The sequence below is a fragment of the Balaenoptera acutorostrata genome, chromosome 1 (genome assembly GCF_949987535.1).
Source record: "Balaenoptera acutorostrata chromosome 1, mBalAcu1.1, whole genome shotgun sequence".
NCBI lineage: Eukaryota > Metazoa > Chordata > Mammalia > Artiodactyla > Balaenopteridae > Balaenoptera > Balaenoptera acutorostrata.
This window is the reverse complement of record NC_080064.1, coordinates 75,093,918-75,119,518: the sequence shown is the minus strand read 5'-3', so window position 1 is coordinate 75,119,518 and position 25,601 is coordinate 75,093,918. Positions and strand designations below refer to the sequence as shown.

The window sequence follows — 25,601 nt, the reverse complement described above, 5'->3', positions numbered from 1 at the left end:
ATGGATAAGCAGAGAAGTATAATTCTCCCCCAGGGAGGGGCAGCTTATGTTTTTAAATAATACAATCTACCACACTATTCCTGGGTTCATAACTTAAGGGAAGGATCTATGTTTCTCTAACAATTTAGCTTGAGGAATGGTGAGAAGTCAGCAACTTCATGCTCAAGGCTATCAGGGTTGCTTCTTCTCCAGCTCAGTTCTCCTCTCCAGTAAGGGAGAACCTTATCTAGTCTCCAGGGAGGGTGGTCTGGTTCTTCATCTGCTTTCTTTTAGTTGATTGTTTATGGGGGAAAAAAGTTTATGTTCAGCTTCTTTCAGCATTTAACCCTTTGAAGCTCAAGAGCACACATCTTTTGCAAATCACAAATCTGGGTCCTGGGGCATCCTAGTTATTATGGTTTTATAATGTATTTTCATATCTGCTAAAGCAATATCCCCATCATGACTTTTATTTTCAAAATTGGTCACTCTTTTTGCAAACATAAAACTATGCAGAATTAAGTAGTGATGGGATGAATATCTAAGAAGTATTTTTGAATGATTCACACATGTCATATGAGATGGTTTGCTCAATTTAAATGAGGTTTAAGTTGATGTTGAATTTTGATGTTTTGGTATTTTGGGACTATTACTGTGATTTTCAATATGGCTTTCCCCTTGAAGTTACATGCAGTTGAGAGATACTCTGCATGGCCATCAACTTGCTTGTGCCATCTCTCTTTTCCTTTGGTTTCTTTAGAGTTAACCTTTTGCTCAGGCTTTCCTCAGAACCTTCTAGCTAACTGTTATTTGGAGTCCCACTCACATCTCACTTTCCAGCTGCCATTCCACTTCCTCACACCATTTACCTGCTGTAAGCATCCTCATTGCTAATTAGTACAGATGAGCAAAACTGAACAGCGATTCAGTTCATATACTTCCCAAAGATAAGAAGGACAAATCTATGAGCTCCTGCCCTTATACTTGGGGGTCCCAGCTGAGTTGGGGGCAGAAGAACATGAACCACTTTTCATAAATCCTGAGAGAGAGAAGTTGTGCCTCTGTCCCACATTGCTTCTCACTGTGGCAGGTGGCTGGCCTGTTTTTAGTTTTATTTGCTTATTTATTTATTTTGCAGCATTTATTCCCTGCCAAGTAAATGCTGGCTGACACAAGTTCTCCAAGGCCATACTTGTTCCTTCAGCCATTGCTATTCTTTTCCAACAAGCGCTGTAGAATTCCAGCCCCCCTTCCCCTTATAGAAACAATGTTATAAATCTTCACATCTCCAGGAACACAAAATACAACACTTTGTATACAGGCAGCTGATCAGCAAATGTTTGTTGAAAAAGTTTTGAATGATTTTCCAGCCAGTGCTCTTTAAGGCAAAGTATACCCTCAGGTTTTGTGTTCACCATTTTTTGATGTTAATTTTAATTTGGTTTTACTGATTTAAAAAATAAAATTTGGTAGAGAAGCGAGACACTGTAGACCCTATGAGGACTTAAAGAAAGTTCTGGTGGATAATCCCTGAGTTTCTTCCTAAAAACCAGAATTTGGGGCCGCATCTTTCTCTTTACTTTGCCTCTTGTCTTCTTTTTCCTGTTCCTGCCTGTAGGTCAATAAACTGGATGTTCTCTCTGCCCCCTCCCCTCTGCATCTCTTTCCTACATCACTTCCTTGTCTTCTGCTCGGATCTGAGCCACATTTGTTGAAAACCATCTAGTTAGAATGTCTTCTTCCTTTTGCAACACAGCTCACCATGTTTCCTTATCCTTTCTTCTTTTTTAAGGATTCATACATTAAAGGTAATCACATCTGGCTCTACAGAATCCAGTTCAGGAAGTTCTCAAGTTACAACATAATGTGTTGCCAAAGTGCCTTTGCTAATAACTTGTTTGGAACTTGGAACAAATTTCCCAGCAAAAAGTAGGCTCTAAGTGGTACTTACAGTTCTCAGTCCAGCCTACAACAAGTTACTCACTCAATATACTACACATCTTGTTGAGTCAAGCATTTGCTAAGTGCTGGTGGTTGAGAATTTTTGTGTTCACTACATTGCCCTTCAGCACTGTGCTATTTGAGTTGAGCTGTTCACTCCCCTGGCCTCATTCTCATATATATCATCTGCAAGAATTTTGCTTGTGCGGGTAAACATGATCTTTCTTTAGCATTAACTTTGCAAGTTGTATCTCTCTCTACACAGTTCATCTGTAAGACGACAGAGTCATTTTCTGCACACCCAGGTGAAGCAACAATAATTTGGGCACATGTTGATCAAAATACAGCCCAATCCCTGTGAAGGTTTGAGGCACACCACGCTGTCATGGCCTATGGGATGAGATCCATTGCACAAGGAATAAAACATTATTAAAACATTATTTTCAGAGAGAGTGGAATTTCTTTGATGGTAAAAGGCAGGTTATCATCCAGATTGTTTCCTGGGATATGGGTCCTAGTTGGCATACAGAAAGACCCAATATCAATACGGAATGATGAATGAACGAACGAATGAATGGCAAAGGGCTACAGGAAGACATCTCCCGCATATGCTCTCAGTTTTTTCCAAGGTTTTAAAGAATGAGGGGGAAGGACTCACAATATTTCCCTCCTGAGGTCACCGGGAGAACACAACTCTCTGCACGTCTGTGCCCTCTTTTTGCTTTGCAGAGATCAGAGAGAACAAAGTCTTCACGACAAACATTGTTTTACTTTGCACCTTTCTTCTTTACCAAAGGTGGGTCAGTGGAGGCTTCATATTTCAGCTTTGAAAAACAAAGTATCCAAGACTATTGACCCCAAGAGGCCCAGATTTCTCTTACAAGAACTTTAAATATTTTTTGTTTCCTGTTTCAATAAAAAGGTGCCCAGGAAGGGTCCCAAGCCAAATGTCTGTGAACACCTGTGGCCTCTGGGGGCTGCCTGCTCCCTCAGATAGCTTTGGAGCTGGAGTTTTAGAGCAAGCGGTCAGCCTGGCGGTGAGCTTGCCTCACACGTGGGCTGTACTTCCCTGAAGCCACTTCAAACAAATCTCTCCCCGCAGTGTGAGGAGAGTGAGGAGAGGGACAGGAGGACAGTGATTTAATACGGGGCTCCGAGGTACGGCCCTGTAGGGCCTGTGGGTGCTAGCGGTCCTTTAGTGGGCGCCATCTCCCCCTGGAGGCCGGCCGCACTCCTGGGGACCAGTCCCGGGCAGAAGGGCATCAGCAGAAGAGCCCCCGAGCGCCGATCCTGGCCTCGCCGGTGGGGGGCGCTCTCCCGTGGGAAAGGTCGGGCAGGGCGGGGAGGGGCGGGGAGGAGCAGGGCGGGACGCGGCCCCTCCGCCCCCTGGGCGTCACCCCTCGCTCTGCCAAGCTCTCCTCGGGTTCCGGGCGGGTCTCAGCGTCCGCTGGAGAAGAGGCGCGCCGCCGCCCGCCCGCTCGCCGCGTCCCCCTCGGCTGCTCGCGCCCGGCCCCCGGTCTCCCTGTCGCGCTCGGCCCCGAGGGCATGCGGCAGCAGCAGGGGTCTCCGCTCCCGGGCTCCGCGGCGCGGGCGAGCGTCAGCGGTGAGTGGGTTCCCGGAGCGGCGGCCGGCCGGGGCGCGTGGGGAGGCTTTTCGGGGTTGCCTGGCGTCCAGCACGGGCCCCAGACCCATTCCAAGTACCTGGGACGGCCCTCTTTGGGCGGTGTGTGGCGCATCTTGCCCTTTCCGCCTTCTTTTTTAAAATTTTTTTATTTTAGGAGGGAGAAGCAGTCGGGATGCAGAATCCGCGTAGAGCCCGCCCCAGCTGTGGGCTGGTGGGCTGGGCGCAGAGGAGCGCAGAGCGGGGCGCAGGCTCAGCTCTGCTTTTGCACAGGTGCTTCTTTTCCAAACTCGGTTTTACAGCCGTCGATGGTGAACTGAGGTTCTCTCGTGGAGCCTAGGGATATAACATTTTCCAGCCTTCAGTTACTCCCTATCCGGTGGTGTGTTAGGGAACAGCTCGAACCAAGCAAGGCATTCAGAGATTCGGGAAATGGTTATTACGAACTAACTAGTGACACTGTTGGGGGTTGTGCTTTGAGAGTGACGGTCCCCGCGGTCCCCCTCTCACCACCGGCAGACAAAAGTGCTTTGTTCTGTAGCAGCGTTACTTTATTGCTTTCCTTCAACAAGTTGCGACTACCTAAAATGGCTTAGAAATTTCTCAAGCAAGTACTTTGAGAGTGACTGTGAGTATTGGAAACAATTTAGTCTTATTAAGGTCATCATTTAAACTGCCCTCAAAAGCATTTTTAAACAGTATTTTCCACGAAGTGTGTTCCCGGTACTTCGTTACTGTCATTGTCGTACACTTCTCCCTCCTCACTTCTTTGCTGCCCTGAGTATTACCTGGCCTTGGAACGTTACTTTAGAAGTTAACGCCCGCTTAGCTTCTCACGGTTCCTACTTGCTTTTTGTAAGTCGGAGAATAAAGTAAATGCCAAACAGGTGATCTCTTTACAAGTCGCTTATTATTTTATGCACTGCACAGCATGTCATTAATGCATGAACTTTTGTGTTGTTAAGGAGAGTTGTTGGGTTTTCCAGTGAACTAACTATCAGTGGTTGCTCACCCTGCTTCCAGTGAGGAATTGCATCCAACTTTGTGTGGTCTGAGTCCTGTGAATAGAGTTTTCCTCTTTTCTGAACAGAAGTGATATAGTTCGAAACACACAACCTTGGCTCTATTAACACCATGCTTGTCTAAACAAACTGGGCCATTCTAAAAAGACCAGCAAGCAAACCCTACCAGTGAGGTTTATGTACTTGAGATAAGCTTCTGGACTTGTTTCTCGTGCCATGAGACTGTATGACTGTATCATGTAGGGACTGGACATCCAATCATCTGGATGTAATTTATATTGATTGTTACTACCAGGTAACTAGGAAAGTAGATTATTTTGGCACATTTTCAGGTTTTCTTTTTTTTTTTTGTCTTTAGAATTCAAAACTTTGTAGCTTTGATTAAACAAGAAATAACACATTTCTTTTCTAAATCTGACAAATGCGTAAATAGTAGTTACCAGCCTCTTTATATATTGTTAGATCAGATCTATTTTAGGTATCTGGCTGTTTTACAAGATGTTTGATAGAACAGATCTGCATATGTTTTCTCTGAATGAAGACTGAAATGAAAACACTCCAATGTGGGATTATTTTCATGTATGTCCATCAGAGCCTAGTTGAAAATCTACATGCTAATTCTCTCTCATTTTTCCAGAACACACAGGCACAGAGGAACCACTGCGCACACAGCATTGTAGCCAGGCAGCAATCAAGGCACACATTCTCAAAGTGGTGCACACGTGCCCAAGGCTCGCTGCCTCTCCCCCAAGTTTTTCATCTTGGAGCAGAAATCCACCATAACCTAAGCCCAGCGTCTTATTTCTTTGGGCCGCGGCAGGGGGAAATCACTGTAACTTGAATGGGAATTACTATAACTCAAATTACCCATTAACCATTCTCCGTGGAGTATACATTAGTTCAAAATGCTCTGTGGCCTGTGATTATACCCAGCAGAGTGGTTAAGTCTGATTGCAAGGTTCTATATGGCAGAGCCCAGGCCTAAGGTATTATTAATGTGGTGTAAAGAGAAGAGCAGGGCTTTGCAGAGAGATAGGCTTTGTTCCACACCAGGCTTTGTGACCTTGGATACTTTGCTTCACCTCTCTAAGCCTTAATTTCCTTGTCTGTAAAAATGAAGATTATATCCACCTCCCAAGGTGAAAAGAGAAAGCACTTAGCAGGGTCTCTGATATACAGGAAGTATTACTTATATGTTGGTTGCCCTCTTTTCCTCCTACATAAAGTATTGACATTTCTATAAACATGGTGCGAGTGTACATTGTACTGGTGAGAGTGCAAAGATAGATTCCCAAGTCCTGGGTGATTTAGAGATGTTCTGCTCACTTTCCTTACTTGCTTTCCTCCTCCCTTGCCATGGTCCTTTTGCTCTTCCCTCCATCATTTCTCCTGCAGGTACTGAGCTGCCTCCTGTCTGGCCTTGCTGATCCTTTGTCCCTAATCCTGGACTCTGTTTATGTGGAGGAGACCCCTGGAACTTAGTTCTGCCATGGATGGGAGAGATGGAGGTGAGGGGTGCAGAGCTGTCTGCAGAAGCCCTGAGAGTTTGTGCTTTCACAGTGCTGGGTTAGAGAGGCAGTTCGGAGTACAGGCGTCTGGGTTCTAATCCCAGCCCCACTCTTGTGAGCTCTTGTGACCTTGAATAAATCACTTATCATCTCTGAAGCAGTTTTCTCATTCACACGATGGGTATAATAATTCCTTTTCTAGCTACCTGCATGGGTTGTGTTGGGTCCCATTAAATCAGGCATGTGAAAGAGCTTTGTACCTGGTGAGGGCCACATAAATGTTGGATAAAGAGACAGGGCCTCCAGATGTGGGACACCCCAGGCAGGCTGTAGGGGGTGGGAAGATCTCCATGTGGGTGTTGGACGTGCTAGGTGGTCATTGCTGCCGTCTCTCCACACCCCTCTTTCCTATCTTCTGATGGCAAATGAGATTTCAAGGAGGAAATTCTGCCAAAGGTTGAGAAACTGCTCTGTGGGAAATATGAAAGGAAGAGAAATTTCAGGGCTGAGATTACCTAACATTGTGTGATTGAAGGCACAGGGCAAAGATCCAAAGAAGTTTTAATTCCCTCTTAGAATTACCTGTACTGTCTGCTCATCTCAGTTCTTAGTGGACAGAAACATAGAGTTAACTAATCAGCCGATGAGGCGGAGGAGAGTGGTACTGGCGATCATCAGATGTTGAACTGGGGTGCCCTGTGCCTTCTTCACTGGCCTGTGCCTTCTTGCTAACTTGAGTCTCTGAGGTGCACTCTGCAGAGCACTAAACTGACTCAAGGCATCCCCCCACCCCGCCACAAACAATTAAGCTAATTATTTAATTCAATCTGAGAGGTGTGTGTTGCTCTCTGCCTGACCTGCCTCGTGAGCCAGGAGAGTAGTGCCCAGTGAGAGGAAGGTCTGACTTCCTGGATTGTCCCCACCCCCTCTTTCCTCCCCAGACTGATGCCATCATCCTTATTCCTCTTCATCTCCTGGCCTGGCCTCTGCGGCCTCTGACCCCTAGCCTCTTGTCCTGTCTGCCTACTGCCTTGCACTCCATTGCCTGTGCCCCTCCCTGCTCCCATGGACCTTGCCTTCCCTCCTCAGATGCGAATCATTCATATACCCATATGGCCTTAGTCCAGGCCAGACTGGGTGTCACTGTGGAAAACAGCCTGCCCAGTATAGCCTGCCTCACCCCTTCCAAACAATGTTAGTCAGCCCCCTCATTACTAATCAGCTAGTCCTGTCTTTATTGTTCCCTGGGACATTAGGCTGGAGGACCTACTAGCCCTGGTTTTGACGCAGCCATGTGCAGATTCAGTGGTATCATCAAGTGTGGCTTGGCAGGTGCCGGGGGTGGGTCGGAGGGCACTTTAGCACCCCCCCCCCATAAGTGCCACTAGTTTGCCCAAAGGGTCTCCAAACAAACATGCAGTCTAAATAAAAACAGTGTGCTTGCTTTGCAAATGCAGCTTTAAGGCAAGCCCCCTTTCAGTCAGTCTGCCGCCAAACCCCTCCTTTTCAGAAATTCTGGAGCTGTCCCCAGATGGACTCAGACCATGTAAATCAGAGGTGGTCAGTGGAGTCAGTCAGAGGCATTCACTTCCCAAGGAGAGCTAGAAATTTAACGTTAAGGCTCAGAGCCCTTGAGAGTAACTAGTTATTGAAGATCAAAGCAAGGCATCAGGTATAGAACATCACTGAATCATTTGCCTCCTGCCCTGGTTGATTTTTAATAGGCCAGTCCTTTAAATGGGAGCCCTTTCCCTGAACTAAACTGTCACATGGGTCTGGCAAAGAGAAAATAAGTATAATTTTTTTCTATAAAAATGGCATTAGGATTAGTCAGCGTTCTCCAAAGAGATGGAACCAATAGGACATATATAGCTATTTATAAGAGAAGGTTTATTATAAGAATTGGCTCATGGGATCATGGAGGCTGAGAAGTCCTACGGTCTTGCCATCTGCAAGCTGAAGAACGAGGAAAGCTGGTAGTATAGTCCAGTCTGAGTCTGAAGGCCTGGGAACAGGAGCTCTGATGTCTGAGGGCAGGAGGAGATGTATATCCCAGCTCAAGCAACCAGGCAAATTTGCTCTTCTTCTGCCTTTTTGCTCTATTCAGTCTCTCAGGGGATTGGATGATACCCAGCCACTGTTGGTGAGGATCATCTTCTTTACTCAATCTACAGATCCAAATGCTAATCTCTTCTGGAAACACCCTCATGGACACACCCAGATAATGATTTACCAGCTACCTGGGCATCCCTTAACCCAGTCAAGTTGGCCCATAAAATTAATTCTTGCACCACCAAACCAGGAAGTTGACACTGGTACAACACTACCGTCCACAGAGCCCATCCATATTTCATCAGTACTTCCCCAAGTGTCTCTTTTGCCTGTCTGATCTAGGATCCATTTTAAATTTATTTGTCATGTCTTTTGTAAAATAGTTCCTCAGACTTTCCCTGTTCCTAAAGTCCTTGCAGTTGTACAGGTCTTACATTCTGTAGATGACTCTCAACCTGGGTCTAGCAGGTGTTTCTTCAGAACCAGACTTAGGTCCTATGTTCTTGGCAGGGTACTCTGCTCTTCTCAGCACATCACATTAGAAGGTACACAGTGTCAACTTGGCCACCACTGGAATATTGGCCTTAATCACCTGGTTATGTTGGTGTTTGCCAGATCTCCCCACCTTAAATTCACCATTTTTCCCTTTGAAACTTATTGGTATTTGTGAGGAGGTGTTCTGAGGTTATGCTAATAGCCTGTTTCTCATTAAACATCCACCTACAGCCTTATCATTCACTGATGACTTCTGCCTGAATCAGCCACCTCTCTGAAGGTTGCCAAATGGTGATTCTTTATTTCCATGACTCCTTCCACATTTGTTAGTTGGCATTCTGCTATTAGGAAGAACTTTCTTTCTCCTTCATGCATTTATTCATTTATATTAGGAAGTATTTGTGGATTCCTTTTGTATACAGTATGTTGAGATCTCTTAGTATAATTATTTATTTTGATGCTCAAATTGTTCTCAGTTTGGCCAGTGGGAGTCCCTTTGAACTGGCTCCTTTGTCCTTTTGACATCCTTATCATCATTGAACATTTAAAAATTTTCTGTCACCCCAAGGCATCCCAGGCTCATCTTGTACTTTCCCTCACCTGGTTAGTCATCCCTTTTGGTAGAGAATGGTATTTAGAAACCAAGGTATAGAAGGTTGATTGTGTCCATTTTTACTGGGGTGTCTTAGATGTCTCAGAGGACAGAGCTAGGAAATATAGGTATATATGTATTTACATATACACATTTATATATTTTCTACATTAGGCCATATATTATAAAATCATGAGTTCATACTAATACCTCCAATTCCAATCCAACACCCAAGGATCTTTCTAGTCTTATCCCTTTACATCTTTTTACATATCTTCTCTGGCAGTTAGAAACTTGACTCTCATTACCTTCAATATTTTTACTTATTTGCTCAGAGTAGCCCACCCCTCAGCCACCAAGGCCATCCTGCCTCCTCTGTGTCCATCTCTCTTCCCACTGCTGCTCATCTTTGGTGCCAGGCCTGCTAGCCCATGTGTCTATGCAGCTTTATTATCAGCCTCCAGTTCCTCCAGCTCACTACTCTGTGTGGCTCTCCAGCCACAGCCCATGCTTCCGTGCAACCCCCCAAACTCTCTCCATCATACTGCGTTCTCTGCCACATGCTGACCCCTCAGTTCTGGGGAGGGAAGAAAAGAGAAGGCAGAGGAAGAGAGAAGAAGATGGGAATGAAAGAAAGCAAGGATAGAAACAGCATATACATTTTTAAAGGTTTCCATGGATTGCTACTAGGTCATTACTAGCCTTTCTCAGTTGATTTCCAGCCTAATTTCTATAGTCAGATAATTGATGTCTGTGGCCTAGTTCAACTGGTAGTCTCTAGTTTGTTGATGGAGAAAGTAAAATGCTTTAGGAGAAACTGTTTCTTACGTTATATCATTCAACATGTTAGAAGTAAACTGGGTTGCTTGCTCTTCTGAGCTTTCTCTGAAGCAGGCAAACTGACTAATCATTGCTATTTTCTATCGTGTATTTAGAGTTTTATTCAGTCCTTTTCATTTGTTTATGGATTTTTCCCATAAACTCTTGTCAACAATTCTAAGTAGAGATACATGTACAAATTTTTATTGACATTTACCACAACCACATTATATTACTTCTAGAATCACTAAATATTTGCAAAAGGCATTAATGTCATTATGGAGAACAAATCTGCATTTTTATTTCTCTTGAGGTTAGAGGATTAACTACTGAAAAAACGCTCCAGTGGTCAGGGTGGTGAAAAGAGCCCTGGGCTAGAAGGATGAGAGCTGGTCAAAGTGAATCAGTGTCTCCCAGTTTTAATTTTCTTCTCTGTAAGATGGAGAAAGCTACATTGCCCATCTCACCATGGGATCAAATGGGAAAAGAGACATGAACTCACTTTGAAAACTGTTCAGTGGCATATTAGTGAATATATTTTGATGGATTACTCTAAGATCCAGATAGAGTAGTCTAGAGGAAGCATGGTAATATGATTAGAAGGTTAAACATCAGCTTTTCAACCCATCTGGCTAAACTTTTATACTTATTCTCTGGGACTAAATAGTTTCAACTGGTAGTGAAAAACACCAGTTAGTGACCCTGGACAGGGTGATAGAGGAGAGAAGTTCTTGGGGTTGTAATGCCGGTGACCCACCCTGTCTGAGGGAGGGATTGCCTCCTTTGACCTCCCCTCCCTGGTAATCTCTCTTGGGATCCCCCTCCCCAACCTATTGGGAACAGACTTACCCTGTTGCTTTACTGGACTTGTCTCACTCCTCTGGACCTGGAAGTGGATTGAGAACTTTACATTGGCTATTTCATTCACTTTGTCCCAGTAACCCAGTAACCTGACAAGTTAGATCTTGTCTCCCTTTTGTAACAGAGGAAACTGAGGCTCAAAGAGGTCAAGTAACTATCCTCAGGCCCCACTGATAATAACAGTAATGAAATTAGCACTCTGTGTCAGAGGCTATTCTAAGCACCTTATTTAAATCTCCCTATAGTCTTAGGAAGAAGGTACTGTTGTTATCTCCATTTTACAGATAACAGAATTAAGGCACAGAGAGGTTAACTAACTTGCTGGTAAGTAAGGCTTCACACTCAGGCCAGTTATCTCCAGAGGCCATGCTCTTTTGCTCTTCTGATATCCAGTTTCCCCAACACCATTTGTTGAAGAGACCGTCTTTTCCCCATTGTATATTCTTGGCACCTTTGCCAAAGATCAATTGATCATATATGCATGGGTTGATTCCTAGGCTCTCTATTCTGTTCCATTGGTCTATCTGTCTGTCTTTATGTCAGAACCATACTTTTTTGATTACTGTAACTTTGTATTACTATTGCTTTGTAGTATATTTTGAAACCAGGAAGTATGAGACCTCTAGATTTGTTCTTTCTCAAGATTGTTATGGCTGTTTGGAACCCTTTGTGTTTTTTTTTTTTTTTTTTTAATACATTTATTTTATAGCTACTTTATTTATTTATTTTTGGCTGTGTTGGGTCTTCGGTTCGTGCGAGGGCTTTCTCTAGTTGCGGCAAGCGGGGGCCACTCTTCATCGCGGTGCGGGGACCGCTCTTCATCGCGGTGCGCGGGCCTTTCACTATCGCGGCCCCTCCCGTTGCGGGGCACAGGCTCCAGACGCGCAGGCTCAGTAGTTGTGGCTCACGGGCCCAGCTGCTCCGTGGCATGTGGGATCTTCCCAGACCAGGGCTCGAACCCGTGTCCCCTGCATTAGCAGGCAGATTCTCAACCACTGCGCCACCAGGGAAGCCCCCTTTGTGTTTTCATGTGAATTTTAGGATTTTTTTTCTATTTCTGTAAAAAAAACAGATGCTGCTGAGATTTTGATAGGAATTGTTCTGAATCTGTAAATTACCTTGAGTTGTATAGATATCTTAACAATATTAGATTCTAATCCATGAACACAGTATGTCTTTCCATTTATTTATGTCTTCTTTAATTTCTTCCATCATTGTTTTGTAGTTTTGAGTATACAAGTCTTTTGCCTCCTTGGTTATGTTTATTCTTAAGTATTTTATTCAGTATGATGCTATTGTAAATGGGATTGTTTTCTTAATTTCCTTTTCAGCTTGTTCGTTGTTAGCGTATAGAAATGCAACTGATTTTTGTATGTTGATTTTGTATCGTACAACCTTACTGAATTCATCGATTAGTTCTAACAGTTATTTTTTTGTGGGATCTTTAGGGTTTTCTACATATAAGATCATGTCATCTGCAAACATGATTTTACTCCTTCCTTTCCGATATAGATACCTTTTATATCCTTGTCTTGTCTGGCTAGGACTTGAGATACTTTGTTGAATAGAAGTGGCCAGAGTGGGTCTCCTTGCCTTGTTTCTGATCTTAAAGGAAAAGCTTTCAGTTTTTCACTGTTGAGTATGATGTTCATTCTGGGGGTCATGCTCTTAACCACTCTGCTTACCTGCTTATCTGCTAATATTCGAACCCAGAACCTGAAGCCTGTGTTCTTCTGCCACATCACATTGTCTCTCCTCTGCTTCCTCACCCCCTTCTACGCTCCTGCCTCCCTGTTTTGTTTCAAGCGACAGAAGAGGGAAGTGGCAGTCTCTTAAGCGTAGTCACTGTGGCTCTAGGCCCGTACTCTCAGGCAGGAGAAGAGTCTTTCCTGGACTGCAGTTATTTTAGTGTAAGTATAGGATGCCTTTGTTATTGGTCCTTGTTAAATTGAAGTGTTAGAGCATGAACAGTTAAAATTCCAGAATGCTAGTTGTATATTCTATTGAATTTTGGGGAAATTTTGAGTTAACTTTCTTGGGAGGTACTATCTACCATGTATTGAGTACACCCTGTGTCCTAAGCATCTTGCTACGCACTTTATAAACATTGCTTTAATTATCCTTTCAACAATCCTATATAGTTGTCGTAGTTATTATGTTGTAGTTATTTTTAGAGAGGAAGGACAAGTCTCTGGCCAGATCGGCAGCATGCCAGGTTAGAGCCATCGCTGGAAGTGATGAGCCTACATCTGACCCAGGTTCAGCTGACGCCAAAGCTTCTGCTCCTCTCCCCCGGCTACCTGGCCCTCCTGTGTGTCACAGCCTGCCATGCTCTCCTTGAAAGTGTTTAGGTGACCAGAACTCCACTGGTCTGCCCTTCCACTCTCTAAACCCTGTTTTAAATACCCATGCTAAAATGTCCATTTCTTTATTTATTCTGACCAACGAATGTCCATTATGCAATGGAGGAATAGAAATAAGCAAACCAGAGCAAAACAAAACAAAACTCCCATTCAGAAGAAAGGGAGACATGCAGCAGACATGATGAAACCCCGCTGGGCAGGACTGAAGACTTCCCTGCCCTGGTCCCTTCCTCTGCTTTATGCGAGAGGCTTCCTGGTGGCCCTGACTGTGACTCTGTTCCCTGGGAAGTTCTTCCTTGTCCGTTACCCTCTGTGGCCATATCTGAAATGGGTGTTGGAAAGTGTGTGCTCCGGGCCACTCTGTGGCTTCCATAGCAGTATAATTCCTTAAAAAGTTTATAGGCTTCTGGTCTGTTTGCTTCTAGTCAGTTCCATACACCAGTTACCACATCCAAATTCTATTTTGGACCAAGGTCTTAGGCATTTCTTTTTTCCCAACTTCTATGCTGGACCCATCTCTCTTTTCCTCTCCTTAGTGGTTTCTGCCCTGAAGTCCTCTGAAACATGGGCTTGGGCAGGAGGATGCAGGCTTACTCTTTACTGTCGGCCTGACTTCTTTGTTCCAATGCCATGTTTTATTGAGAGGCCTTTGAGAAGGGCTGTGAGCAGTGATACTATTTTCTGCTCTATGGGGTCGCAGAAGCAGTTAACTTTTCTAACCTTCCAAGGCCTCCAGCTTCTGGATGCTGACCATTCTTTTCCACCTCTGCTTACAAGCGATCCTTGCCTGAGCTCATCTCTTTCTGGGAATGCCTTGCTAAAAGCTGCGAGGAGCAGCTGAAGTATGCTTATATGATGTTTCCTTCCAGGGCCTGCACCTAGAGCTGCAGGCTTCTTAGGCAGAGAGGCCTCCAAATACAGTGATTTGAAGACAACAGAAGTTTATTTTTCTCTCTTGTTAACAGTCCTGAGGTGAGTGGTTTGGATTTGAAGGGCTTCTTTTATCTTGTTTTTCCACTATCCACCAGGGCAATGTTTCTCAAACTCCCTTTGTTTATAAAGACTGGATCTTTTTTATTGCCAGTGTACCGAAGACCAATACTTTTGGTTTATACTCCACTGATCACGCACTTGTATTTCACAGCAATGTCAGATTGTCGCAGACATTTCTGGGTGTTTATTCACAATTTCTGTACTTATCTCCTCATTAATGGAAGCTTGTCCCTGGACTGCTTCGAGTTGTGCTTCTAGGGCTTTGCCCTGGTCTGAGTGTTCAGGGCTGGATCACAGGGCTGCTCGTGCTCCAGCTTGCAGGAAGGAGGAAGAGCACGGAGGCGCACGCGCTATTTCAGGGCTCACCTGGAAGCCGCAGATTTCATTTATGCTCACAATCCATTGGCAAGAAGTTGGTCACAGGCCTCCCTGTAAGGAGGCTGGGAAATAGAGTTTTTTACTCTATAAGAAAAGGAAAACATGGTTTAGCACTTTGTGCCATAGACCATAAAGCTAAATAATGATAAAAGAAATATTTATGAGAGAAATCGCAGGGCAGCAGACAATCATGGGCAAATGAGCTAGAAGAACTGTTCTGAGTTCAGTGCCCCATCACTCAGGACAGGGCCTCTCGGAAACGGAGTCTGGGGTCCTGCTGACCTTTTCACGCAACCAGGAGGTCAGAGGCTGGTTGTGCAGTGAGGTTAACAAGGGGGAAGTTCATGCGAGAAGAGGCTGAGAACCATTCTCAGGAGGAAATCCAGAAATCAAATACCCAGGTTTGGAGTTGGAATCCACAAGGCGGTATTCATAGTGCTGGGGCAGGGGCAGATCTGAAGGCTTGGGACACTGCCGTAGTCAGGATCAGTGGGCATCAGGAAAGGGGTTCCAGTAGTCTACTCTGAACCCAAGCAAAGCACCGGAGGAGGGAGGACAAAAGGTCCTGGCCAGTGTGAGCCGGACGAAGCCTCTTCAATCCCAAACCTCTCTGCCAGCTTGCAAATGCTATGCTACAAACAGCTAGTGAAGCCCGAGGCCACCATTGTTTTAGCCCCTGCATTAAAACCTGGTGCTTAAACCTCAAACTTTATTCCTATTCTGACAGCTGAACTGAGGGAGGTTTCGTGTCCCAACCTGCATACATGCTACCCTTATGATGACTTTCTTCTTGTTTATCTTGAAGGCAGTTTGGGAGCTTAGCATGAGGGAGAGAAGACGTGAGTGGTGTCAGGGCTTGAGCTAGTTCAGGAGTCATCCACATAGAGGGAAAAACTTGAGCAATCATAGCTCTTGTGGAAGAAAGTTTAAAGGGAAAAGCAGAGGGGGCTGAGAGCCAAGTCTAGGAGTATGTACACTTCAAGGCTGATGGAAGAACAGGAGACAGAAATACTGAGGACAGTGGGAAAAGAACCAGGAAAAAGTAGGGTCACAGAGGCTTGGGAGGGGAGTTTCAAAAAAGGAATAACTCTCTCAGCGTCCACAGTGAAACCAAAGAAAAAGAGGACTGGAAACAAAGGAATTGTTATTGAATTATTCAATAAAATTGAACATATTTTTATTATGTGCTGATTACAGGCAAGGTTCTGTGTTTGTGCCTCAGAGAACAGGGAGACAGAAGGATACTAGCTCTGCTTCCAACAGGTTTGGAAGTGAGGTTAAGACGAATCAATATTTTATATGATATGTTGAATGCCACAGGAGAGCTACCAAGTATTTGTCAGCCAAATTTCTTGGAAGAATAGCCTATACTTTCTTTCCACTTCCTGATCACCCGAGCATTATTCAATACAGTGTGATCAAGTTTCTGTCTCTTCTGCTTTCAACCAGTGAACTAAAACTAACCAACACGTGAACCAGACACGCGTTGTCCACGCGCCTATATTGGGCATCAGGTGCACAGACATGAGTAAGAAACTGTGGTGGCCCTTCAGAAGCTCACAGTATGGTGGTAAAGGCTGACACTGAGGCAGAGGCTGCTTCTACAGGGCAGTGTCAGGGGAGTCCCCCCCTCCAGTGGCTAAAAGATAGTCCGAATTTAGTAAATAAAAAGTCACCTTAGGGCTTCCCTGGTGGCGCAGTGGTTGAGAGTCTGCCTGCTAATGCAGGGGACGCGGGTTCGAGCCCTGGTCTGGGAAGATCCCACATGCCACGGAGCAGCTGGGCCCGTGAGCCACAATTGCTGAGCCTGCGCGTCTGGAGCCTGTGCCCCGCGACGGGAGGGGCCGCGATAGAGAAAGGCCCGCGCACCGCGATGAAGAGCGGTCCCCGCACCGCGATGAAGAGTGGCCCCCGCTTGCCGCAACTGGAGAAAGCCCTCGCACGAACCGAAGACCCAACACAGCCAAAAATAAATAAATAAATAAGAAAATCCTTTAAAAAAAAAAAAAAAAAGTCACCTTAGGAGAATGAATATACACATGTCTGAAAGTTCCAGGTATATAGATGTGTACAGGTTCCAGAGTCAAGGACCACCTCCGATCTCCCCCAAGTGCGTTTGTATTCATTTAGGAAGAGTAGAGGTGAGGAATGCTAGAATAAGATGGAATAGAAATGAGTTTATTCCTGACCTCCCTCCCTCCAGTGCCTTGAGCCCCCATGCTTCTTTGTCTACTCAGGGACTAAGTCTAACCTGTATCCCCAGGGTCTAAATGTCATCTGCCATAATAGCCTCTCCACCTAGGTTGCAGCCTGCAGAGCTTCTGGGAGAGTGGCACTTATCCAGCATCCCCCATGGCTGGCCCTGCCACTGGAAATGCCACTGTGGAGGGTGGATCAGTGGTGCCACCAAAAGGCAGTCCTTGTAGTGATGTCTGCATGGCCTTGCATCAGGCTGCAGTGCCCCCTTTGGCTCAGGTTGTCATTACCCTGACCCCCTCTGCCCCGCTCTCCTCACAGCACCTTAAGGAAAACTCTACTGCTTCTTTCTCTGCAGTGTCTAGATTCAAACCTGGCTAACCTTAGGTCCCAATGAACACTTCAACCCATGTCATTTATTTCCATGGTATACAAGACCAAGAACACAGAGTTGGAACTGGTCCTTGATTACACTAGAGGACATCTGTGAGGTAGACTTCAACAGGCAGGGATCTGTTGGAATCCAGTGCAGTCATCTTTATTGTATATAACGCCTCTAACTATGGGCAAATCATTCATTGACTGAATCACTTACTGTGTGTAGCGAAATTTATTAGGGTTCTGGTACTCTAAGGGGACATAGGGGGCATCCAAAGAATTGTGATACCGGCCCATGCCTTTGGGAATACGGTTTTTCCTCTTTCCTTCTCTGAGAGTTGTTACACTTATAGCCAGGAAATATGTGTACTCAATCTTACTAAAAGATTTAAGAAAAATCTATAACATATTAACACCTTACAAATAACACTGTTGTATTACAATGTACTTGAAGATATCTGTATTGCTCAGAGTTCCACAGGAAACATGATATAGTTAATTTGGTATTTGGAGCAGGGGATGGTAACTTGGTAACTGGGGGAGGGCAGAGTTCATGGAAACCAAGAGATGGTACAGTGACCCAGAGCTAGAAACAGCAAGGAGCTTCTAACACCCCTCAACGTGGAAGCCAAGGGGAGGGTGAAGGAGAGGCTGCCTGGCAGGCACTAACCCAGCCAACCCGTAGCAACCTGGCAGGGAGGGAGCAGGGGAAATCAGTGTCTCAGCCTTGCCCCACGCACTCCTCCCCATCTCTCGCTCTACCTCTCAGGGCAGGAGCTGGAGGGCAAGGAAGCCGGTTGATTCAGTCCCGCAGGGAAAAGAGCAAGTGGAGGAGGTTGGAGAGGGAGCTGGAGGGACCAATGGATGAGATCAGGCACAGCATTCAAATGGCTTTTATATGCACTTCCGTGACCTGGTTACCTTCATACAGACGTGCTGTTTTACTACAAGACACGCATAGGGTGGGAGAGGGGGGCAGGATGGGGATGGCTATGAGTGCCTTGCTTTAGTGATGAAACAGCAGTGCCCTCCTTTAGAGCCTCTGAAGCCTTCATTAAAACAACCATTTCCCACTACAGCCACATGCTTTGAAAATATGACTGTCCTTTCTGTATAGAGTTTCAGGATTCAGTCAGGCACTAACCTGAGCTGGTGTGCTTTCCAGAAGCAAGGAGGGGTCACTGCAGATCACTATTCACCTATTGCTGGGAACAGCAGGGGATTATTTAGAACAAGAGGCTGTTGAATATCCTTCTCAGGACTGGTGGCAGGAGATTGAGTCACGAAATGGAGAGTGAGCCAGGGAATTAATGCAGTTCATGGTTAAGTTAGGACAAACAGTTTGGACCAAAATTTTCTCTGTTGTGAATTTTATAATGTAAAGAAATCTAATTTTCTTCTTATGGGAAGTCATTAGCTGTAAGTAGGAACTTTGAAATTTCTCAAAATATATTTTCACAGAATGACAAAGTTCTTTGTACAAGAAGAATATCTCTTTCAGGGATGAATGTCCACACTTTAAATTTTGGCATTCTCTCCTCCTTCAAACATGTGATTACATGATGATCTAAGGATTATTTGGTATATAATAGAACATATGGGGTTATATTATATATAAATATTATTCATTTTAAACATTTTGATTAGTGTCTTTACTTTTAAGAGGGTCAAAGGACAAAATGTGTCTGTCATCTTTCCAGCCTAATGAATTAGATGAGATTAAAATCATATACAATTGGTAAAGTAAACACAATTAAAGATTTACATTACATTTGGATAAGCTGAGTCAGGGAGTTTGCTGATCATATAAAATCAGTGTCTCACCTCGTTTATTTGGTTTAGTTCTGTATGTTTTCAAGTTTGCTTTCCTGTTTAACCAAGAGGTTTAAGAGGTCCTCAGTCATCAGTGACATCTGAGGAACAATACATTTGATTATAGTTGTTTATTAAACAAGTCCTAGGGTAGCAGCTGTTTGTATATACCATGGCCTCTTGTAAATCCACCCACTCGATGGAGAGAGAGAAAGCAGTGGTTGAAACAGCTGACATGCAACAGGCGGTCCTCCCTGCCTACAGGACTCAGAAACGTGCGCTGGCACAATAACCTGTTTATCCTGCTGAGCTCTGGCTGCAGTTGCCCCTGTGTGTCACTGAGCTTAAGATGACTTGAGGCATGGAAGTTTCTTATTTCCCAAGCGCACTGGGCGTTTGCCTGCTTCTCCTCCGTGGCTGCTGTCTTGGGAACTTTACTACCAATAGAAGCACTCGGTGTACCGTGGGACCTTGTTGCACTGTGGAGAGCAGGGGGTCACAGAACAATTTTATGTGCGTGAGTTTACCATTCGTTCCTAAGAAACAGAGTAATGAAACTTTAACAAAGTTGAGTTCAGCTTTCTTAAGAGAAATGGTCTAGTGTATTAAGATAGGGTAGCAGATTTGTAAAAGTGCTACACTTAACAGGTACCCCTAAAGTAAACGTATTAGCTTTACCCAAGAGTATCGAGGATCTCAATACTCTGTCATAGATAATATCTGTTTAAGTTGAATCTCCAATAGGTGGCTACTCCTTTGTGTTATTTTACCACAGCAAAGAGTAAAATAACTGCTTATGAAACCTGCAGGCTTTATTTATTTTGAAATTACTGTGGTATAGTAGAGTTGATAACATCCTCTCCCCTCTCTCTTTTTAAAATCTATTTTTAATATTTATTTATTTATAAGACTGTTTTATATTTACAGAAAAATTGAGCAGATAGAATAGAGAGTTCCCATGTTATACTCCCACTCCTACACACGGTTTCCCCTCCTATTATTAACATCTTACAGTAATATGGTACATTTTTTACAGTTAATGAACTGATATGGATTCATCATTATTAACTGAAGTCCCACTTTATTCAGATTTTCTTACTTTCTACATAATGTTCCTTTTCTGTTCCAGGATCTGAGATGCACATTATATTCAGATGTTATGTCTCCTTAGGTTCCTCTTAGCTGTGACAGTTTCTCAGATTTTCTTTGTTTTTGATGACCTTGATGGTTTTTGAGAATGTCTCCCAACTGGGATTTGTCTGAGGTTTTTCTCAGATTAGGCTGGGGTTATGGGTTTTGGGAAGGAAGATTACAGAGTAAAGTGCCATTCTTAACATATTTTATCAAGGTTACAGACTAGCAACATGACTTATCACTGTTGATGTTAACCTTGATCACCTGGCCAAAGTCATGTTTGTCAAGTTTCTCCACTGCAAAGTGAGCCTCCCCCTTTCATACTCTCCTCTTTGGGAGGAAGTCACCATGCACAGTCCACACTTACGGAGTGGGAGATATGTTCCCTTCCTTTAGAGTGGAATATCTACATAATTTATTTGGAATTCTTCTGCATGGGAGATATGTCTCTTCTTTTTCATTTATTATTTTTCTCAGTCATTTACTTCCAACAATATGGACTAATAGATTTTTTTAAAATACATTGGGTTATATAGTCCAATCCTACTTGATTTATTTTGTTGCTCAAATTGTTCTAGCTTGGCCATTGGGTCTCCCTTTCTTTGGAAGTTATGTTCAAAGAGAAGTCATAATTTCTGGTGTCCATACAGACAGGGGGTGGGGGGGTCTGTACGGTGGGACTGCCCTTCAGACCACCCTGTCTTGTCTGCTCTGGTAAAGCCTCTGTTCAAGGGTGGCAAACACCACTCCTCACACCTGTCAGCCAGCAGGGCTTGGAGCCAAGTCTACAAAGGAAAATGAAAGAGTTCTGAGACCCAAATTAGAGAGTATACAGCAGTAGAAGAAAGTAATAACGCTCAGTTTGGGTAGGGCGCACGTGTGCCCAAGGATACTTAATTTAATTCTACATTTAACTAGTATTTACTGAGTGCCTACTGTGTGCTGGGCATTGTTCCACGTGCTGGGGACAGACCATAACCCCGAGCAGATGGTGTCAGGTAGTGAGAAATGCTGTAAAGAAAAATAAAGCAGAGGAAAGGGCGATAGTGCTGTGAGGGCAGGGGTTTGGGTGAGGTGCTTTTTTTACAAAGGGGCAGGGAAGAGAATCTCTGGTGAAGTGACATTTGGGCTGGAATGAGGTGGCAAAGTGAGCCCTGAAGGTATCTGGGGGAAGAGGCTTCTGGGAGGAGCAGCAGTTTAAGGGCCTTGAAACTAATGGCTAGAATGAACCTCAAGGATCATATGTGGATTTAAATCTCCCATGCTGTCCTAATTTTGCCGTTAACATGAATTATTAAAAGAATTCAGTGAGCAAACGTGATTGTTTAGAAGGACTGGTCTCTTTTCTGGCTGTTAGTGTACCAACTAACCTAATCTCCAACTCCCATCTGGCTGGAGTTTCCAGAGAGGGGAGGATAGTTCTACATTTGTAGACCACAGGAAAAGAAAATGTGCACAGCACCAAATGATCTTGTTTTGATGTACCCTGTTTCATCCTAAGGGGAAAAAGAAAGTGTTATTGAAAGTCAACTAAAAGGCCAGCAGTAACTTGTCTCGTAAGATGTAGCTCGAAATAAGCTGCTTGAGTGGTTTTCACATGTCTTAATTTTCATAATTGTTTCCACATTATGGGCTGACTGGACAGTTTTTCAGAGAATCGAGTTTGGGAGAGTCTAAATGAAAGCTTTGCTCCTGAAGTTTTCATTTGGATTCCACATATAGACTTTCTAAACCATCATTTTATGAAGTCTTAAATTACTGAAGTTTGAAGTTGTGGTAATACCTCTAAAGTTTAACATCTTTTGTTTCTGGGTCAGAACTATTCAAACCCTCTAAACCTTAAGTATAAAAAAAAAAAAGAAAAAGAAAAAAAAACAGCTTGGGATTTGGCAGAATTAAAGTTTAGCAACGTTACTCTTGAAATTGTATTGTGTGCCCTGCTTACTGTAAAATTTGAAAACATATTTTCAGAAAAAAATGCCTTTTCTGTACTTCTCAGGGCTTTTAAAACAAAATAAAAAACTCAAAGTGTATTTAGAATGCCCAACTTTTTTTTATAGTGCAAGACAGTCTTTGAACGTGATTTGGTGGGATCAGTCTATTTTGGTAATCCCATGGTTGTTGTTAAGTATGACTATAGTTCTTGTTCCGTCTGGTGTTTCATTTATCTGTGGAGGGAAAATGTAGTGTTGTAGAGAAGCACACAAGCCTGGGAGCATAGCTGCCTGAAGAGAAGCCAGGATCTTCCACTTACTAGTTGTGCAACCTTAGGCGAGGTTGCTTCAGTTTCCTCACCTGCAAAATGGATATGCTAGTAGTATCTACATCACTGAGGGGAGGATTAAATGAGATGACCTACATAAAATGCTTAGTCCAACACCAGGCACAAAGTAATCACTCAAATATTAGCAATTAAAAATAGTAATAATGAAGTCAAGATATTAAGTAACTAACCCAAGAACACATAGTTAATTAGTGAAGTTCTCTAATTGGCATATTTAGTGGGTGATGTGTAAGTCATCAAAGGCATTTAACTGAACCTCTTCATTTTAGTGGGGGAAGAGATAGTGTCCGGTGCAGATTCATTTTTTTCCTTCCACACATGCTGATGCTATAGACATGAGCATAAAAGGCAAGCTCCCTGCTCTCCTGGAGCGAAGTGGTCTAGCAGTGGGGGGTGAATAATAAAGGCAAACACACACACAAAAAATACGTCACAACCGGTAGAGAAAACAAGGCTCTCTGATAGCGAGACCTGGGCGTTACTTTCGATTGGTCAGAGAGGGGTATCTCTGTGGAGGGAATGTTTAGGCTTAGATAATAGAATCATACTTTAAGGTTTGAGAGAGGTAGAGAAACTATGTCGATAATTTGTTATAAGCTCGCTAAAGTTTTTGCTAGGAGAATATGGTGATCTGTAGTTAATATGTACTGTACTGAGGACTGTCAACAAGCTTGATAACATATGGCAGAGAAAAAAAATCAAAAGTACTAATTCAGAAACTTCTAGTTATTCATATTTGGGGCTCTGGGGCAATTGTGTTAGGAAATGTTTTATAAGAGAGTTGGGGAAAGTGACGTCTTGATTTGGTCAGTTGTCAGCATATAAGGTTTTGTGGTTACATGAAGTTTTAAGTAGAAAACCATTTTATTTTCATTAATAGTGGAAAATGCTAAAGTGCGCTGTGCTGGTAAAAGTAGTAATAACGAACATAAGTGAATCCTTGAGGCTTTTCCTTTGAGCATTAATTTTGATTTTTCATTGTCGTAGTTGTCAAAGAAAGGTAGATTAAGTAGAATGTGTGCTCCTAAGACAGAATTTGTAGACTAGCATTTAAAAGTCTATTTATTTATTTATTACAGAAAATGTGGAACATAGAAAAAACTGGAAATAATTTTTAAAAAATGACCCGCAATTCTACCATTCTTAATTAACTATTTACACTTTGAGTATTTTCCTTATTTTCTTTCTATATCTTTTAAAAATAGTTAAGACATACAAACACAAGCACATTTGTGTGTGTTTATATGTATGTTATATATGTATGTATACATAAATATCTGTATATGTATACATACATATATATTTATAATTAAAATAATGGCATATGCTTTTCCTCTTATTACTACAACTTCATAGTAAACATGGTTTTCAATGGCTGTTTAATATTCCATCCTGTGGAATCTTTTTCATCAATTCCCTATATGAACTTTTTATATTCTCATTGTCTATTTCTCCCAAAAGTAGAATTCGAGGCTCAGAGGTAGGGAACTGTGTGGTGGGAGTTCCGGTTAATCATGGTTTTCTTGTGGTTTTCAACTTTGTAAGACAAAACTGCTTCTCATTCTCAGGACGAATTTTGCTAAAATATGTCGAAGAACATGCCATTTTGGTTTTGATGGGGGAAAGTTGAACTTGAAGATTTTTGAAGTAAGAATCATTGAGGTTTTAGGGCATCATCTAATTACAAATTCAACCAAATTTATGAACCAAAATACATGTTAAGACCCCTTTAAAAGGAAATTAGGATCCATAAACAAGACGAAAAGACAACCCTCAGAATGGGAGAAAATATTTGCAAATGAAGCAACTGACAAAGGATTAATCTCCAGAACTTACAAGCAGCTCATGCAGCTCAATACCAAAAAAACAAACAACCCAATCCAAAAATGGGCAGAAGACCTAAATCGACATTTCTCCAAAGAAGATATACAGATTGCCAACAAACACATGAAAGAATGCTCAACATCGTTAATCATTAGAGAAATGCAAATCAAAACTACAATGAGATATCATCTCACACCAGTCAGAATGCCCATCATCAAAAAATCTACAAACAATAAATGCTGGAGAGGGTGTGGAGAAAAGGGAACCCTCTTGCACTGTTGGTGGGAATGTAAATTGATACAGCCACTATGGAGAACAGTATGGAGGTTCCTTAAAAAACTAAAAATAGAACTACCATATGACCCAGCAATCCCACTACTGGGCATATACCCTGAGAAAACCATAATTCAAAGACTCATGTACCACAATATTCATTGCAGCTCTATTTACAATAGCCAGGACATGGAAGCAACCTAAGTGTCCATCAACAGATGAATGGATAAAGAAGATGTGGCACATATATACAATGGAATATTACTCAGCCATGAAAAGGAACGAAATTGAGTTACTTGTAGTGAGGTGGATGGACCTAGAGTCTGTCATACAGAGTGAAGTAAGTCAGAAAGAGAAAAACAAATACCATATGCTAACACATATATATGGAATCTAAAAAAAAAAAAAAAGGTCATGAAGAACCTAGGGTCAGGACGGGAATAAAGACGCAGACCTACTAGAGAATGGACTTGAGGACACGGGGAGGGGGAAGGGTAAGCTGGGACAAAGTGAGAGAGTGGCATGGGCATATATACACTACCAAATGTAAAACTGATAGCTAGTGGGAAGCAGCCGCATAGCACAGGGAGATCAGCTGGGTGCTTTGTGACCACCTAGAGTGGTGGGATAGGGAGGGTGGGAGGGAGGGAGACACAAGAGGGAAGAGATATGGAGATATATGTATATGTATAGCTGACTCACTTTGTTATAAAGCAGAAACTAACACACCATTGTAATTATACTCCAATAAAGATGTTTAAAAAAAAAAAAAGGAAATTAGGAAAATTTAAAGTTTTTTGGTAGTATGTTAATTCCTACATCTTTCTGACAATTTAATCGTGATTAAACTGATGAGTTAATCAAGAATAATATAATTTTAAAATTAGAAATGTGCTTCTCTTAGCTATCTGAAGCATATAGCAGAATAAAAAGGATTTTTCATTCATGATAGGACACATAATAATTGCACACATAGGGACTTCCCTGGTGGCGCAGTGGTTACGAATCCACCTACCAATGCAGGGGACATGGGTTCGAGCCCTGGTCTGGGAAGACCCCACATGCTGTGAAGCAAC

General features: G+C 43.1%; 1 protein-coding gene across 1 annotated transcript in view; it reads left to right on the top strand.

Annotated features, from left to right (window-relative positions):
* The first annotated feature begins 3,362 nt into the window (after positions 1-3,362).
* LPAR3 (lysophosphatidic acid receptor 3) overlaps positions 3,363-25,601 on the top strand; it is a 75,772-nt gene continuing 53,533 nt past the window's right edge. Inside the window, exon 1 of the mRNA XM_057536005.1 lies at positions 3,363-3,523. The gene's annotated coding sequence lies outside the window, so the exon portion shown is untranslated. The remainder of the gene's footprint in view (positions 3,524-25,601) is intronic.